General features: G+C 47.1%; 1 long non-coding RNA gene and 1 pseudogene across 2 annotated transcripts; one reads left to right on the top strand and one right to left on the bottom strand.

The window, feature by feature from the left end:
• Positions 1–4,887: 4,887 nt before the first annotated feature.
• On the top strand, positions 4,888–6,149 carry LOC136501786 (pectinesterase inhibitor 28-like; annotated as a pseudogene).
• Positions 6,150–11,246: 5,097 nt separating this feature from the next.
• On the bottom strand, positions 11,247–13,229 carry LOC136502322 (uncharacterized). Of its 2 annotated transcripts, none has more exons than XR_010770488.1 (2): positions 12,771–13,229; positions 11,247–11,850 (listed from the first exon to the last, which is right to left on the bottom strand). It is a non-coding gene; the product is annotated as an uncharacterized lncRNA (long non-coding RNA). The 2 variants fall into 2 exon arrangements; XR_010770487.1 differs by having other exon boundaries at positions 12,915–13,229.
• Positions 13,230–16,934: the final 3,705 nt, after the last annotated feature.

Raw genomic sequence — 16,934 nt, 5'->3', positions numbered from 1 at the left:
TTCATCATCTTATAAAATTACAAAAATAAGAGTCCATTGTCTTATAAAATTCCAAATCTACACAAATCTTGGAGACACGCACTCAATCCGTTCCCAAATAATTGCACATCTCGTTTCTCAAAAGATCAAACATTTCTAAATTTGACTAACTTTATAGCAACTAGTGTCAACATTTGTATATTTAAATATAGATTTATATGAAAATATATGCCACGACTAGTCTATTGATATTTATTACACATCATAAAACATAACTACTTTAATTTTGTTATATATTTTTGTGCAGACTTTAAAAACTTTGGCTCTTTGAAAAATAAGATGTGTATTTGTTTTGGGGCGAATGGACCGGCTTAAACTAATGAAGAAATATGCATTTATACTTCACCACCCACACTCACGTGCCACTACAGGAAAACGCCTCTTTGCCGACTGCTTGCCCCGGTCGGCAAAGGCATAAACCCAGTCGGCAAAGGCTTTGCCGACCGCAAAGCCACGTGGCAGTCGGCAAAGAGCAGTCGGCAAAGCCTGGGTCGGCAAAGGCGGATTTGCCGACTGCCACGTGGCACACAGTCGGCAAATCCTTTGCCAACTGCCACGCCAGCAATCGGCATAGCCACGTGGCGCCGTCAGCCCTGACGGCAGGCTTTGCCGACTGCTGGTTCCTCGGCAGTCGGCAAAGAATTTTTTTTAAAAAATTGTTTGCCGACTGGCCGCCAGCTCGGCAGTCGGCAAAGAAAGAAAATATTTTTTTTTTGAAATGTTCTTTGCCGACTGCTTTCGGAGTTGCAGTCGGCAAAGATTTGACCTCTTTGCCGACTGCCTCCCATTGCAGTCGGCAAAGACTCTGTCCTAGGGTTTTTTTGCCCAGCTTTGCCGACTGTAAACAGTCGGCAAAGCTGGAATTTTTTTTTTTTTGCTTTTGTTTTCTGTTTTCTCGCATCAAAACCCTGCAAAATCACAAATTATAATCCAATTTCACCAGAAGCACCGGTAGCACCATTTATATCACAATTTCATCACATTTGTCGCCAACATCACCACATATATCACAATAACGCACAACATCACATATATCTCACATATATGTCACAATAACAACCACACAAGTGCATTACAACCATCACATGAAGTCCAACACGTCGAACACCACAAGTCGACGTCCATCACACGAAGTTCAACATAACAAGTCTAGGTCCATAACGAAGAAAAGAAATACATGACAACAACTTCGACGATACGGTGGATACATGATAACAGAATCGACAAGTACCTAGCTCGTCGCGCCGTCCCCGGTCTCATCGTCCGCTCCGCCCCCAGAGCCCCCAGGGTTTGCCCACGGAAACCCCCTTAGACCAAACTGAGGCGCCTGCGCGTACTGCCACCCTCCGCGCACCGGCGGCCACGAGTACGTCGGAGGAGGGCCACGCGGAGGTGGATACGGTGGATAGGGTGCAGGTGGTGGATACGACATCATCTAATGGCCGGGACCTCCAGGAGACGGGTTCGAACCCGCCGACTGTACCTGCACAAGTTAAACGCCAAGTGATGTCATTAGTATCTGCAGCATGGACGCACAAGTTAAAGCAAGAGTCAATATACTCACCGGGGTCCCTCCAGGAGCGACAGGAGCAGGCACAGGAAAAAACTCTGGAGGAGGAGGCGGTGGAGCGAACATTGGAAGAGGAGGCGGTGTAGACGCCCCGGGCGTCTGCATGGACTGGAAGAAGCTGGCCATGTTCTGCATCTGAGTGTTGTAGTGCTGCTGCAGGCTTTGCTGGTAAGCCATCTGTTGCGCCATCATCTGCGCGTGCAACGTGGCGATCCTCTCCTCCATCTTGGCCTCCATCTAGGCCTGCAATATTACATCTGCAGTGTTGATTGTATGTACAGGTGCGAAACGAGTGAACGACGAACAAAACGGCACTTACCTGTGACGCTGACTGCCGCCGGGGCGCTACGGGGATGTCGCTGGAGCTCGTGGGTGTGGATCGAACCTGGGTCAGCGTAGGAACCTGGGACGGGTCGAGGGCGCTGTGGGCCATGTAGTAGCGGCCGTGCTGCTTCCCTGGTCCCAACCTCTGCAGGAGGTCTGTGTCCAGGGGCTCGGCGGTGGGGTCGAACGTCTCCCCGTAGCGCTGGCGAGCCACGACGGTGTACTCGGTGGCCTTCTCGTAGGCGGTGGGGTTGGTGTACGCATCGGGCCCGTCCTCCGGGTTGTAGACGTTGTTCGGATCCGTCGCCTTGCCCTTGTGAGAGAGGAGGTACGCGGTGTACTCGTTGATTTCCTACCCACCGTGCGTCTGCGTCTGCATTGAAAACACAAACATGGTTACAAGTATTGACAATTGAGCGCAAGGATTAAGACATGAACGGACGCATCTCCAGGTCCGTCATCACCAGGTTTGGTCTATCACAGATCATCTCTAGGTCCACTCTAGCCTTGACGTTGTCCTTCGACTTTTTGCCAACGTCCATGAGTGTTGCCCAGAGTGCCTCGGCCACATTCTTTTCTGTGTGCATTACATCGATGTTGTGTGGAAGAAGAAGGTCCTTGAAGTAGGGGAGCCTAGTCAAGCCCGATATATGAGTCCACATGTGGTCCCAAGCATATCCCTTAAACCCACCTGTTTCCTCAGGTTCGAGAGCCTGTATGTCGGCAAGGACGGCGGCAGGGCTCTTAACCTGCGGAATGGGGCCGGTGACTTGAACGCCTTTCGTGAAGTGCTTTACATCTAGCCTGAATTCATGGTTCTCAGGCAGGAATTGGCGATGCTTGTCGAAAGAAGAAAACTTGCCGCCCTTGGCCAGCCAGGTGAACATCACATCTGCCTTGCATGTCGGGCAAGGGAACTTCCCGTGAACACACCACCCGCTGAATAAGCCATACGCCAGGAAGTCATGCATTGAATACTGGTACCACACATGCATTCTGAAGTTCCTCTTCGTAGCCCGGTCGTACGTGAGTACCCCCTCTTCCCAAGCAAGTTCCAATTCATCCCACACCGGCTGCATGAACACACCCATATTGTCGCCCGGGTGTCCAGGTATTATCAGCGTCAAGAGCACATTCTTAGGTTCAAACATGACGCCGGGGGGGGGGGGAGATTGAGGGGGATCACAAACACGGGCCAGCAAGTGTACGGGGCCGCCATCATTCCAAACGGGTTGAACCCATCTGTTGCCAGCGCTACGCGTACATTCCGAGCCTCCATAGCCTTGACAGGATTCATGTTATCGAAGTGCTTCCATGCATCACCATCCGCCGGGTGTACCATCTTGTCAGGATGGTATCTTTTGCCATTCTTGTGCCACGTCATCTGTTTCGCGGACTCCTCCGTCATATACAGCCGTTGCAGCCTCGGTAGGAAAGGAAGGTGCCGTACGACCTTCTCGGGGACCTTAGACTGTTTCATGCTGCCATCAGAGCCTTCTACCAACACGAACCTAGAGGCATCGCACTTCGGACAGGTTTTTGCTTCCTCGAGGTCTCCCCTGAACAGGACGCACCCCTTCGGACAAGCATGGATCCCCTCATACGGCATCTTAAGTGCACGAAGGAGCTTCTGTGTAGCGTAGGTGTTCATCGGCAGGACATGATCTGCCGGAAGCAGTCCCCCAACAATGCTCAACACGAGATCGAAGCCGTCTCGACTAATGCCCAGCTGCGACTTCAACCCTATCACATGTGGAGATGTCCAGGTTTTAGCCACCCGACGTCGCCACTTGCTCGAAACTTTCTCAAATTTTTACCACAGCCTCCGCATGCGATGACAAGACACGTCGTCAAGTTTCGTCATTTTCGGACTCCGTTTCGATTTTATAAAATTTAAAAACACTTTTCACGCGCATGGCTCGGCGTGTTCCGACACCAACACGGTCGAAATTTCACGCGAGGCCCCGCACACGGCCTCAACATGCTCCAAACATCATGAATATCATTTTCTGAATGGCCGGATTCCATTATTTCATGTACCTGCAGTTCAAATCTGGAGCTGCCGGAAAAAATCAAAGAAACAGAAAAAATCTACGAAATATAGCAAAATAAATCAAAATGATCCCAAACTTGGAATATATCATGTACTTACTGTATCAAGGCAACACAAAAAACTGGGATCGAAAATCAAAAAAAATAAAAATTCTTTGCCGACTGCCAGGGAGGATGGCAGTGGCAAAGCCTGCGCCTTTGCCGACTGCTGACGGAGTGGCAGTCGGCCAAGGTGACGGTGTGGATGGCGTCAACCATGGCCTGCCTTTGCCGACTGCAATTCTTTGCCAACTGCCTGGCAGTCGGCAAAGCCAGGCAGTCGACAAATCTTGCTTTGCCGACTGCAGGAAATTCCAGTTGGCAAAGGGACCTCTTTGCCGAGTGTCGAAAAAAAACAGTTGGCAAAGAAAATTGCAGTCGGCAAAGAGCCAGTTTCCTGTAGTGTGCAGACTCTCAAGTTTCAAACATGGAAATTTAGGGGGTTCGCTGGAATTATTCTACTTAATTGTCTGCCCTGCCTAGATTCGAACTTACCTCTTGACTGGCATGCAGTAGCTAACCAGTTTATTAACTAAAAATAGAAATGTGGGCAATTCACTTCTTTAATAGGTAACTTAGTTGAAAATTATATATATATACCGTAAGATCGACGCGGGATCATCTTGACTAGAAGAAACTTCATTCCCATTGCCAAAGTCTAGCAACGAGACAGAGAACCTATCTAGGTTGATGTTTGCCTAACAACCTAGTGTAAGTGTGTAACAGCCTATGGTAGCTAGCTAAGCACTGAACAAATGCTGTCCGGAAGAAACGAGCATACGCGGCACGGTGGTCATACGTGGTCGTGGACTCCTCCGCTAGTAGGCAGTCGTAGCTCTCCTCCTATAAAACGCCATCACTCGCTTGCATCCTCCCTCCACAAGCTCATCATCGATCACATAGCCAAAGTCAAGCGACGGCAACAAGCTAAACACAAGCTGAGCTAGCTCATCTCTCTATCTACTTTCTTGGCAAGCAGCAATGGCAGCAGCAACCACCACCAAGAACATCCTGGTGCTCCTCCTCCTGGCTGTCCTCCCTCTCGCCGCACTCTCCTCCCGAGCCGGCCCATCATCCGCGCACAAAAGCCACGGCCACGGCCACAAGTCGTCGCCGTCGGCCAAGCACCCGCCGCCGCCGCCTCCGTCCTCACCACCTTCTGCTTCCCCGCCAGCGCCGGCCGCCGCCGCGCTGGTGCGCGCCACCTGCAACTCCACGGCGTACTACGACCTATGCGTGTCCGCGCTGGGCGCGGACCCGTCCAGCGCGACAGGCCGACGTGCGGGGCCTGTCGGCCATCGCGGTCTCCGTCGCGGCCGCCAACGCCTCGGGTGGCGCGGCCACAGCCGCGGCGCTGGCGGCGAACGGCACCGCCCCGGCTGGCAGCGCTACTTCCACGGACGGCACCGTGCAGGCGCTGCTCCACGCCTGCGCCGCCAGGTACGCCAGCGCCCGCGACGCGCTGGCTGCAGCTGGGGACTCCATCGCGCTCGAGGACTATGACTTTGCGTCCGTGCACGTCAGCGCCGCTGCCGAGTACCCGCAGGTGTGCCGCACGCTGTTCCGGCGGCAGCGGCCCGGCCAGTACCCCGCGCAGCTCGCCTCCAGGGAGGAGACGCTGAAACAGCTCTGCTCCGTCGCGCTCGACATCATCGCGCTGCTCTCTAACAGCAGCTAGCTGAGGCGCGCGTTCCGATGCCTCGTCGACGATGAAGTCTCGGTCACACCGATGTCACCATGCATTATTCACCTTCTTGTCTTGAGAAGATTCTTTCATGTCCCACGAATATATTATATATACACATATTAAATGTATAACAACGTGTAACAACTTGTCTAGCGAATAACTTCATCGATCCCACGTGTGATGACAGCGTATGCCGTCTCTTGATTTTGTTTTGGTAGCAAAGACTACTAGTAGTAATATATCCACTTGCTTCATGACCTCTACGTACTCCAGTGTTCATCTTAGTGGTTAGAAGATTTCATTAATTGCACTATATATATGAGTTATTAGCTACTGTACTGAACATATATGTGTAGTGCTTCAGTTCAGCAGAATGTTGAGTGTTCGTACTATATGTAAAGTGTGTTTTAGAAGGAAAATAAACATGAGTTTTGTGCTTTGTCCCTCTACTCACAAGTCACAACTAACTGATGTTTTGAGACCTGTTTTATAAACATCCAGGCGTGGTGTCCCAAACACAACTTTGTCTTCTAGTTATGCACTTAATTATTTGTTATATAATATGTTTATAACACAGAAAATATACTATTCTATACGAGACTATTTTCTATACAATTATTATTTTCAATTATCCAACAAAACTCGGTGTGTAACAATGTTTGTTTTTAATGACGATGATTGGAATGATTAACTTCATACAATCTCAAAACCTCACTTATGAATGCCTCGAGGAGGGAGTATCAGTGTAGCATGATTATTCTTATTTCATTGTCACAATCTTTGGGTGTATACTCACATGTACAAGAAAAATGTCAAGTGTCGTCCAACGAATGGCATACTCCAGTATTGAAATATGTGTTGACTTGAATATAATATATAGATGAGTATGGGCAGGAGCCGTGCACTTGACTATATGTTGTTATGTTGGGCAACTGCCTAAGATACTAGAAGCTACCAAGACGGTTCAAGTAAGTTCCAAACTAATTACCCATTTAATCTTAAGTTGTGTTGGTGAAAAACTATATATAATCCTATGTCCCTCCTTTTCCCTATGAAGAAAGCATCTGATAAGTAAAACCAAATGAGACACTATTGCATTGGAAGTCAACATATGGAAATATAGGCCTTTTGGTGGTCCAAAATTGTCTCTGTAAAAGTTTATAGTAAAGCTGATAGGTAGGTTTGGTAGGAGAAAGAAATATGTTTTGCGAAACATAATTTAGAGCTCACATAAGTATATGCATGTACTCTCACCACTACGAACGCAATGTCTTGTTGTCGACGGTCACGTCATCCACCACCAAAATAATAACTTCGTTGAGTCTTCAAATAAATTTAGGAAAACACAAGCTAGATAAGTTCCACCACAAGAGAACTATGTGCAATTCATTATATATTTTCATACAAATGTATTCATATCATTTTCAAAAATCTAAACTCAACACATAAAAATGAATTTGTTCCACTAAAAGGTTGAAGAAAGTGCCAGTTATTAGTGTTGTAGGCTGTAGTGAGTGTCAGTGTAGTTGTAGCATAATTATTGTCACATTCTTTTACAGAAAGGTTAATGATCAACCGGTTGATTTGCCAGTTGTTATCAACCGTTTTTTGGGCCGTGCGATGCGGAAGCGTCGGCCTCCCCCCGCCTGCGATCATGCTGGTGCGTGCATGCGTGCGATGTGTCCCTGTGCGTGCGTCCGCTCGGCTTTAGCGTCAAGCAAGCAATCATGCCGGTGCCTGTGTCCCTGCCTGACACACGAACGCGAGTACGGAACACCCTGCGACAATCTCTCCTCTCTCACCTCCTTGTGTGGATTTTGCTTTTTTTAATTTCTGAAAAATTTGTGAATAATTTGATATATATTTCTCTGATGTCTGGAATTCATAAAAATAATGTATAAATCTTTTTGAAAAATTTGGCATATATTTGTGTTATTCCCAAATTACATCACTCTTTCCAATAAATTACGCTGAAGAAATCATTGTAAATATAGTAATAAGGCAGTGTAAATATAGTTATAAGACAGTGTAAGTGTATGAGAAAAATTTAGTTGATGGAAGGGGCCAAAACAACCGGTTGTTGACTAGACATTTTCTTCTTTTAAGTACAAAATAATGTACAAGATAAAAGTGGAGCATCTTCCAACAAACCACATAGTATGAATATCTGTTTATTTGAAGAGTATGGGTGAGAGCCGTGCACTTGACCATGTTGTTATGAGATGAGTCTTCTACCGCAGAGTATAGTTTAGGCCCCGTTTGGCCAGGCTCTCGCTGGCTCCGGCTCCTGCACTGTAGCCGGGTGTCGGCCGCTGGGCGGCCGACAGGTGCCTACAGGAGCCGGAGCCACGGAGCCAGAAAAACAAGCTTCTCCGGCTCCGGTTGTGTCAGTTTGAGAGGAAAGGGGGGAGAGAGAAAAACGGCTCCGGTGAACAGTATCTGGGTGTCGGCCGCCCAGCGGCCGACAGGCGGGAGCCGGAGCCCGGCCAAACGGGGCCAGTCAGTGTAGGTGGACCTAATTTAATGTGGAGAGAATATGCTTCTATTATTGAGTTGCTAGGAACTATCAAGAGGGTTCAAGTAAATTCCCTAACCTACCTACCTACCTAATCTAAACCTAGATAATATGTGTTGTTGCATTGCAAAGAGGCTTTCGTTGTCCAAAATTGTACCAGTGAAAATTAATAAGACCGAGTTGAAAGAAACACAAGCAAGCGTGTAAAACAAGATGTCACATGAAGATAGAATTGAAAGAGATTCTTGCCTTCCAGACGAACCCTCAACGTCTTCTTTCCTATACACATATAGGATTTGGCACAGTAGAATATTCATGTACTCTCTTCGTTCCAAAATATTTGCACGTATAGATTGATGTTGAGCACTTATAAAAGGGTCTGATGTCCACACTATCCATCACAATTTGCTCAGTGGTGATAATTGAAGCGGAAATACTTGGACGCAGGCATCCGTGCGCTCGCGTCGGTTTGGACACGGCTTCCACTCCGCCTCGCCCGTCTCTCTATCTCTCCGCTCCGTCTCGCCCACCCCATCTCCAAGTCTCTCTCTCTCTACGCGGGCGTCCGTGCACTTGCGTCGGTTCGGACGCTGCTTCCACTCCGCCTCGCCCGTCTCTCTATCTCTCCGCTCCATCTCGCCCACCCCATCTCCAAGTCTCTCTCTCTTGTCCGCTGGCAGCAGCAGAGCCCCGCACCGCCACCGTTGCTTCCTTCCTCCACCCAAACCAACCATGACATCTCATCCCTCAGTTCGCGCAGTGTCTCCCCGGCCTCTTCCCCAACCCAACGCTCAGGATGTGTCGCCGCCGCTGCCCCTACGGATGGCTGCTGGTCACAGGTGTCAGGACGCCTTAGGTTGTCTCCAGCCGAGCCAAGGGGCACCCACGAGCGCGGCCGGTGCTAGTGGTGCTCGCAAGCCGCTGGCTCCAACCCTGATGGCTAGAATTGACCGACCTCGTTCTCTCCCCCCCTATGTTGCAAATGTATGTTTCAATTGTTGAAGATGTTTCAGAGGTATGTTGCAAGTGTTTCATATAGATGTTGCACAGTAGATCGGGATATTGCAGATACTGCAATGGCTATACACATATGTTGTAAGCGTCTATTTCAAATGTTTCATCAGTTTTTTCAGACGTATGTTGCAAGTGTTTTTATTTGTATGTTGCGTATGTTTCAAACATATGTTTGCAAGCGTGTTTGTCAGGATGTTGCATATGTGTTGCAATGACTTTTCAAGTGTTTTTAGGTGTTTTCACAAGTGTTTCAGACGCATGTTTCAAGTGTTTCATCTTTCTTCAGACGCATGTTGCAAAAGTTTCATCTAGATGTTTCAAAAGTAGATCGGATGTTGTTCATGTTGCAATGTGACTCACCTGGCATAGCCACCTATTGCAGCTGCTGGGGCGCCGTGCATGCGTGTGGAAAGCGGAGGGATGGAGCGTTGCGCGGCTATGGGTACGGGAAGCGGCGCGGGCGTGCAGCAGCCATGAGGGCGGGCGTTAGTCCGGACGTCCGGAGGCTAGTACTGCCCTAATTAAAGTTATAGTGCACAAATTAAAAAGGACAGAAGCCAAGCACGGTAGAGCGAACGACTTTGATTTTTATCTTTATTTTCTTATTGGTCTCATGTTGATGGACTTGTGGCTGGCAAGAGCTGTATTGCTATATGATGGATCTCCCACCCCTATATCACTCCTTTGTGTCTGTGTGAGCTTTTATGTTGGGACAATATTCAAGTCATATAAGTGTAAATACTTTGATTCTACAGCTGTACTTAAGATAAGAAGCCAAAAAAAAGTGTAAATACTTTGGGACGGAGAAAGTACACCGTGGCACACATGAAAAAGGTGAAAAAGGTGAGATTTGAAATCCGCTTCAAGATGTATAAATTAACTGTGAGATTTGAAATCCGCTTCAAGATGTATAATTTAACTTTGAGAAAAAAAAACTCGATCCGTGGTGACGGGACAGCCCCGGGTATTCTAAATTAAGAAGAAGATCTTCTCACGCAGATTGAGAAAATCCCTGAACCCCTACCCCACACACACCGTGACACCGTAGCTCCGCGAGATGAGCTGGCCATAGACATGTGTTTTAGATTTAACTTTAAGAACAAAGTTGGTTTATTTATATACAGACAAGCGTCCTTGAACCAGCCACACCCACCGTATTAAAATCTGTCTGTTGACTTTGAACATGTCAGTACGGGCAAGTACCGTGCACTTGACAATATTGTGCTGTTATGTTGGGAAAAGAACGGATCTTCGTAAAAAAAAATTACAACTATATATGGGTGGGTGTATTTTACCTCTCCCTTCTTTTTTCAAAAAACAACCAACAGGAAATTGTTAGACATGTATTAAGGCCTTGTTTAGATTGCAAATTTTTGCAATCTGGACACTGTAGCACGTTTCGTTTGTATTGAACAAACTTTGTCCGATCATGGACTAACTAGGCTCAAAAAATTCGTCTCGTGATTTACAACCAAACTGTGCAATTAGTTATTTTTTTTACCTACATTTAATGCTCCATGCATATGTCCAAAAATTGATGTGACGGAGAGAGAGTGAAAAAACTTGAAATTTAGAGGTGATCTAAACAAGGCCTAATAGAGAATAAGTAATGTATAACAAAACACACGAAAAACAGTGGAACCGAGAGATTTCAGCATCTTGTTCCTCATCCCCACTTCTTTGTCTTGCTCTGGTCCCTCGCTCAGCTCCCATTTCAACGTTCCTAGTGTTTTGAACAAGCATGGCAGAGCCTCACAGCAAGAAAAAGCTCTACCATGTGACATTTGTGTTGCAGTTGTTCTCATTTTATTTAAGTATTCCATACCTTAATAAAGCATCTAGTACCTCATACAGGACGAGGAATCCCCAAAGCCAAAAGTAACATAGCAAAGGAAGCTGAGTACCTAGCTCAGCTCAGCTCCTGCAAAGAGAGGACGGCATCATCCACGTCCATGGATGGTCGGTCACCACTGCTGTTCCATTAAGCAGACAGCGCGCATCAGATGAAAGACCAACTGGCAGGCAGGACAACTTTAATCACAAACACACACAGATTCTTCTACAGTTGTACGGCTTTAAACAAGACCAAAGGCTCCTTGCACTGCCTTTGGCGAGTCCATCAGTTTTAGCAGCCAACCCCACTGGAGAAATTCACAGCAGCAGTTACCACCCTGTGATGGCAATTGGCAGGATCTGGATCACCACAAGTCCGACTGTTCGAGGCACACCAAACAATCTGGGCATCCATCCATTAGCATGATGTGCCTCCTTCAGCAGAGCATTGACAACAGAGAAGAATAGTGTGCCTAACGACAACAGTCCACCCAACAGAAAACTGAAAAAGGCATAAATATCACACTCACTACTACTCAGCAAAGTTACATAGCACCTCATACAGGACGAGGAATCCCCAAAGCCAAAAGTAACATAGCAAAGGAAGCTGAGTACCTAGCTCAGCTCAGCTCCTGCAAAGAGAGGACGGCATCATCCACGTCCATGGATGGTCGGTCACCATTGCTGTTACATGAAGGCTTGGGATGGACCTCAAGACTGAATTGGCTCGATCTTGAAGTGGAGGTTGATGAGTGAAAACACGAAACACTTCAGATCCTGCAGGACAACAACATTAAGAGGGGAAGTTAGGAATACATCTCATTTACAGTGCCATGTCCTGTGCATGACAGAAGTACCAAGTTTTTTTTCCTTACAATAAAGTACAAGTTTTCAGAAGAATTTGAACCAAACAGTCAGGAGCGGCTATCCAGCTCATCGCAGGAGCTTGGACCATGTTAAAACTACAAGCCCCAGATCATGATCCAATCCCAGCTTATAATGTAGTCATAAATCAACATGATTCACCAGGCTAGGCCAACATTGGTTTAAGGACATTCACATAATCACATCTACACTAGAGGGATGCAATTGGTCAATTTAAAAACAGTACCGAAATTAAGACTGCACACAACCATAGAAAATAAAATGATCATCAACAGAGCATAACCGGAGATACCTTTTATCTATACTGGCTATTTTCTAATAGCATTATCCTTTTTATTTTCTTTGTTTCCTTTTACATTTCTTAAACTCTGTATCTTTTTCTTTATCTATGTTTATTAGCAGTACGGGCAACCCCTCCGGATCCCTCAAAAAAACATTTCTAGTTTCAGAAACAACCAACTGAACCAATAGCTGCTATCTAACCTCAAATTATTTCCTCAGGTAAGTATTGACATGTATTATGCTTGACCTATCATGAGCTCAATCAGATCTACTGTGTAAAAATCTGACAATGTTTCAAACAAACAGCAATCATCCATCAACTCTACATATTTACAGAGTTCACATGGAGAGTTCAAAAGAAGAGTTCACATGGAGATGGAACGGAGAGAAAAGGTGTATCTCAGCATCTTTCCTGGACGCATGCTACGTATTGGCTTTATCTCAGCTTATCATCCAATGCATGTAACACTAACAGGTGCTGCTCTATGGACTATTTGGTCTTTAGAGCTGAGATCTGAAGGAAAGCATACCCCAATGCGATAGCAACAGTGCAGTGAGGTAACATGGCCATGTCCTGCTTGCATGCCGACGCAGCTCAAGCCTCAAGAGGATTACATTGTGGGGATAAATCATCATAATGGATGAAAGCCAGGCAACAAAGAAAGGAGGCATACCAAGGCATGGGCACATGCGGCCTTAGGGCACCTGGAACCGAGAGATTTCAGCATATTGTTCCTCATCCCTACTTCTTTCTGTTGCTCTGGTCCCTCGCTCAGCTACCATTTCAACGTTCCTATGTTTTGAACAAGCATGGCAGAGCCTCACAGCAAGAAAAAGCTCTACCATGTGACATTTGTGTTGCAGTTGTTCTCGTTTTATTTAAGTATTCCATACCTTAATAAAGCATCTAGTACCTCATACAGGACGAGAATCCCCAAAGCCAAAAGTAACATAGCAAAGGAAGCTGAGTACCTAGCTCAGCTCAGCTCCTGCAAAGAGAGGACGGCATCATCCACGTCCATGGATGGTCGGTCACCACTGCTGTTCCATTAAGCATACAGCGCGCATCAGATCAAAGACCAACTGGCAGGCAGGACAACTTTAATCACAGACACACACAGATTCTTCTACAGCTGTACGGCTTTAAACAAGACCAAAGACCAACTGGCAGGCAGGACCATCCTGTGATGGCAATTGGGAATTTTTTATTTTATTTTTAACACTTTTTTAAACTAATTTTAAATCTAACACCTTTTTTCGTTCAAAACTAACACTTTTGGATGCGTCTATTGCCATGACGTGGCGAAAAGCTTGTGCCGCGCCATGTATGGTGGCGCGGTGGGTGGATGACGTGACGACGACCGGAAATGCTGACCGTTGACGTGGCAGGGCCTGCCGCGCCACCGATCTTGGCACGGCAGTGCCGCGCCCTGATCGGTGACGCGGCAAAGCCGAATAAAAGCGCCGCGGCCCAGTCCCGCTGCCCTAGCACGCCCGCCTGCCCGCGCACGCCCGCGCCTGGCCGTCGCGCCCGTGCCCGCCCCCGCCCGCGCCTAGCCACCGCGCCTGCCGCCGGCACGGCCTAGCCGCCGCCGAGCACGCCGGCCGCGCCACGAACGCCGGTACGCCACGGCCGCCGGCCGCCCGCTGCGCCGGCTGTGGCCGCACGCCGGTGCGCCACCCCCTCCGGTCACGCACGGCGACTGCCCGCCGCACCCGCCGTGGCCAGCGCTCGCGCCTCCTGGCCCGGTCTAGCGCGCTATTGCCGCGAGGACGAGCGCCGCTGCCGCGAGGTACTCCCCTAGTATATTTGTTGATTGAATCGATATTGTTAGTATAGTAAGTCAGTAAAATAAATAAAGTTAGTATAATTAGTAAAGTATAGTTAGTAAAATTAGTTAGTTTAGTTAGTATAGGTAATATAGTAAGTTAGTATAGATAGTAAAGTTAGGTAGTTTAGTTAGTACAGTTAGTGAGTCTAGTTATACATTGTATTGAGTCTAATTAGTTGTTTTAGTTAGCCTTGTATAGATGTTAATATTAGATTAGTTAGTATAGTTATAGTTAGAATAGATATTAATATTACTATGGACATTACGTACGATGATTTCGAGAACTTGATGAAGTTTCTTAAAATGCTTTTGCAGATGGATTGTTGTGTTAAAGTTTTTTACGAAGAAAGTGTTAGGAGAGAAGATGGTATGTTTGAGGATATGGAAGAAGAATTGTAATTGTTTGATGAATCTCCTAGCTTCAACGACCTTTGTGTCTGTTTGAATGCAAAGTTTGGCGGTGATTTCACACTGAAGGGGAGGTTTGATACTGGAAAGACTAGGGCACACTATGTTCTCATGCCCTTGCGCGACCCTGCTCACTGGTCCTGCTACACTAGGGTGCTCCAAGGTTCCAATATGCCCATGGTTGAGGTGGTGGTGGAGAATGGGTACAGGATGAAGGGTGTCTAGGACGGCCCGTCCATTGACAGTGTTGGAGGCAATGAACAAGAATTAGGGGTCGAAAGGGAAGCAACTCAGGGTAACATGGATTTGTATGGTCAGTTGATGCAGGAGCAGTTCATTCAACTACAGTAGGCTGTATAAGCAATGACTTCGATGTGAATGAGTTCGAACGGGAAGATGAGGAGCAGGAGGAGGAGGACAGGATCGGTGATGTAGTTAGCAGTGATTTAGACGATTCTGATGATGACCAAGGAGGTACAGATGCTATGCCAACACCGGTTAATGCCATGCTAGTACCGGTTCATACTATGCCATTACTAGTATAAACTGAGGTTTTGCATGGTATCCAGGCTCAGGGTAGACTAGTCACAGATTTGACAGCAGATGATACCCCCTATGATTCATGGGCCAGAATTAGCGAAGCGCAGCAGTATGTTCCACTACCACCTTACACAGCGACTGAGCTTGAGCAACTAAGGTCGATGAACGTACCTTTCAGGGGCGTTCTGAACTATAGGGATGTCAGCATGACGGATATGGTAGTTTGTGACACCGGTCTCCTGATGTGTAAAAATTATTGTATGACCATGAGAAAGAAACCCTTAGAAAGGGGATGATATTCAATACAATGCCAGAGATGAAGCTCTTCCTTCAGAACTATGTTGTGTATCACCATAGGCCGTACACCGTCACTCATTCGGACCAGGAGTTGAGGTACCACGTGATATGCAAAAACGGTTGTATGTGGAGGTTAAATGCACGAAAGAGACATAGTGATGGTAAGTGGAGGATAAGTAAAGTTGTCGAACCCCACACTTGCCTAACAAATAGGGGGAAGGAAAATCATCAATAGCACACTGCACGTTATCTTGTCCGTCGTATATTGGGGCTCGTTGATGACAATAACGATATTTTGATGTCTTCTTTACAACAGTCCATATCTAGATACGTTAAGTACAATGTGAAGTACGAAAAGGCTTAGCGTGCTAAGCAAATTGCCTTGGCGATTCGATGGGGTAGTTGGGAGGAAGTGTATAACAGGGTGTCCCGCATCTTATGTGCAATGCATTACTACAATCCTGGCTTGAAATAGTTTGTGGACACCGGAGGGATGTGTTTTCGAGACCCGTTGAGGCATGTCCTCTATCATGTGTTCTGGTCGTTCGCGCAAACGGAACATGCATTCCAGTTTTGTCGGCCAGTCATACTTGTTAATGGCACTTTCCTAATAGGAAAGTATAGAGGCACCTTGATGATGGCTGCTGCTATTGATCATAAGGACCAGATAGTACCCATGGCTTTTACTTTGGTAGAGGGAGAGAACAATGAATCGTGGTCATGGTTCATGCGGCTTCTAGTGTACAAGTGCTTGGCCTATCTCGCACTATATGTTTGATCTCGGATCGTCACCCAGGGCTTCTTAATGCTGCAGCTGAGCATATAGATGGGTTCCCGCCTCTAGTGCATAGATGGTGCATGAGACACTTTGTCGCTAATTTCTGGTAGCGTCAGAGGAAGCAGGAGGTATGTGACAAGGTAAAGGCTCTATGTTGTGTATGTATAGAGCACCAGTTCAAGGAGACAAAGAGAGAACTAGACAAGATGGTAAATGAAGCGGGAAAGGCCTGGTTAGAGGCGCAAATGGAATAGAAGGCTCAGTGGGCGTTAGCATATGACGAGGGGGGTTTTAGGTATGGCATCATGACACTAACTCCTCGGAGTCCTTCAACCGTGTATTCACCGAAGTTCGATCGTTGACTGTGTCTAGAATTGTTGAGTTCTCCTTTCATAAGTGCAACGAATATTTTGGCAAGAGGTGGGAACTTGCGCAGAGGAATATAGCCGAGCAGGGGCGTTTTGGAAAGGCCGGAGCTGAACATTTGAACGAGGCCAAGGAATTGGCCAAGCAGCACACCGCCAAGCCGTATGGACCGCACCGCCATATCTTTAGTGTACGGGGCAAGGGTGGCACAAACTTGGGCGGCGAACGTTATGGTGGACGAAACTACCGAGTTGATCTTGAAAAGGTAGAGTGCAGTTGCAACGTCCCACAGATCATGCATGTCCCTTGCTCTCATATGATCACGGCCTACAGGGTTCATGGGTACAACTATGAGGATCTGCCATATATGTCACCCTTGTATCTCCGTTCGAACACCGTTAGTATTTGGGAGATGAGCTTTGAGCCATACCTTGACCCGACATAGTGGCCATCTTATAATGGTTATGACTACG

Source organism: Miscanthus floridulus, chromosome 13, assembly GCF_019320115.1.
Source record: "Miscanthus floridulus cultivar M001 chromosome 13, ASM1932011v1, whole genome shotgun sequence".
Classification (NCBI taxonomy): Eukaryota; Viridiplantae; Streptophyta; class Magnoliopsida; order Poales; family Poaceae; genus Miscanthus; species Miscanthus floridulus.
Note: the sequence above shows the minus strand (reverse complement) of the source record. Positions and strands in the feature narration are given on the sequence as shown.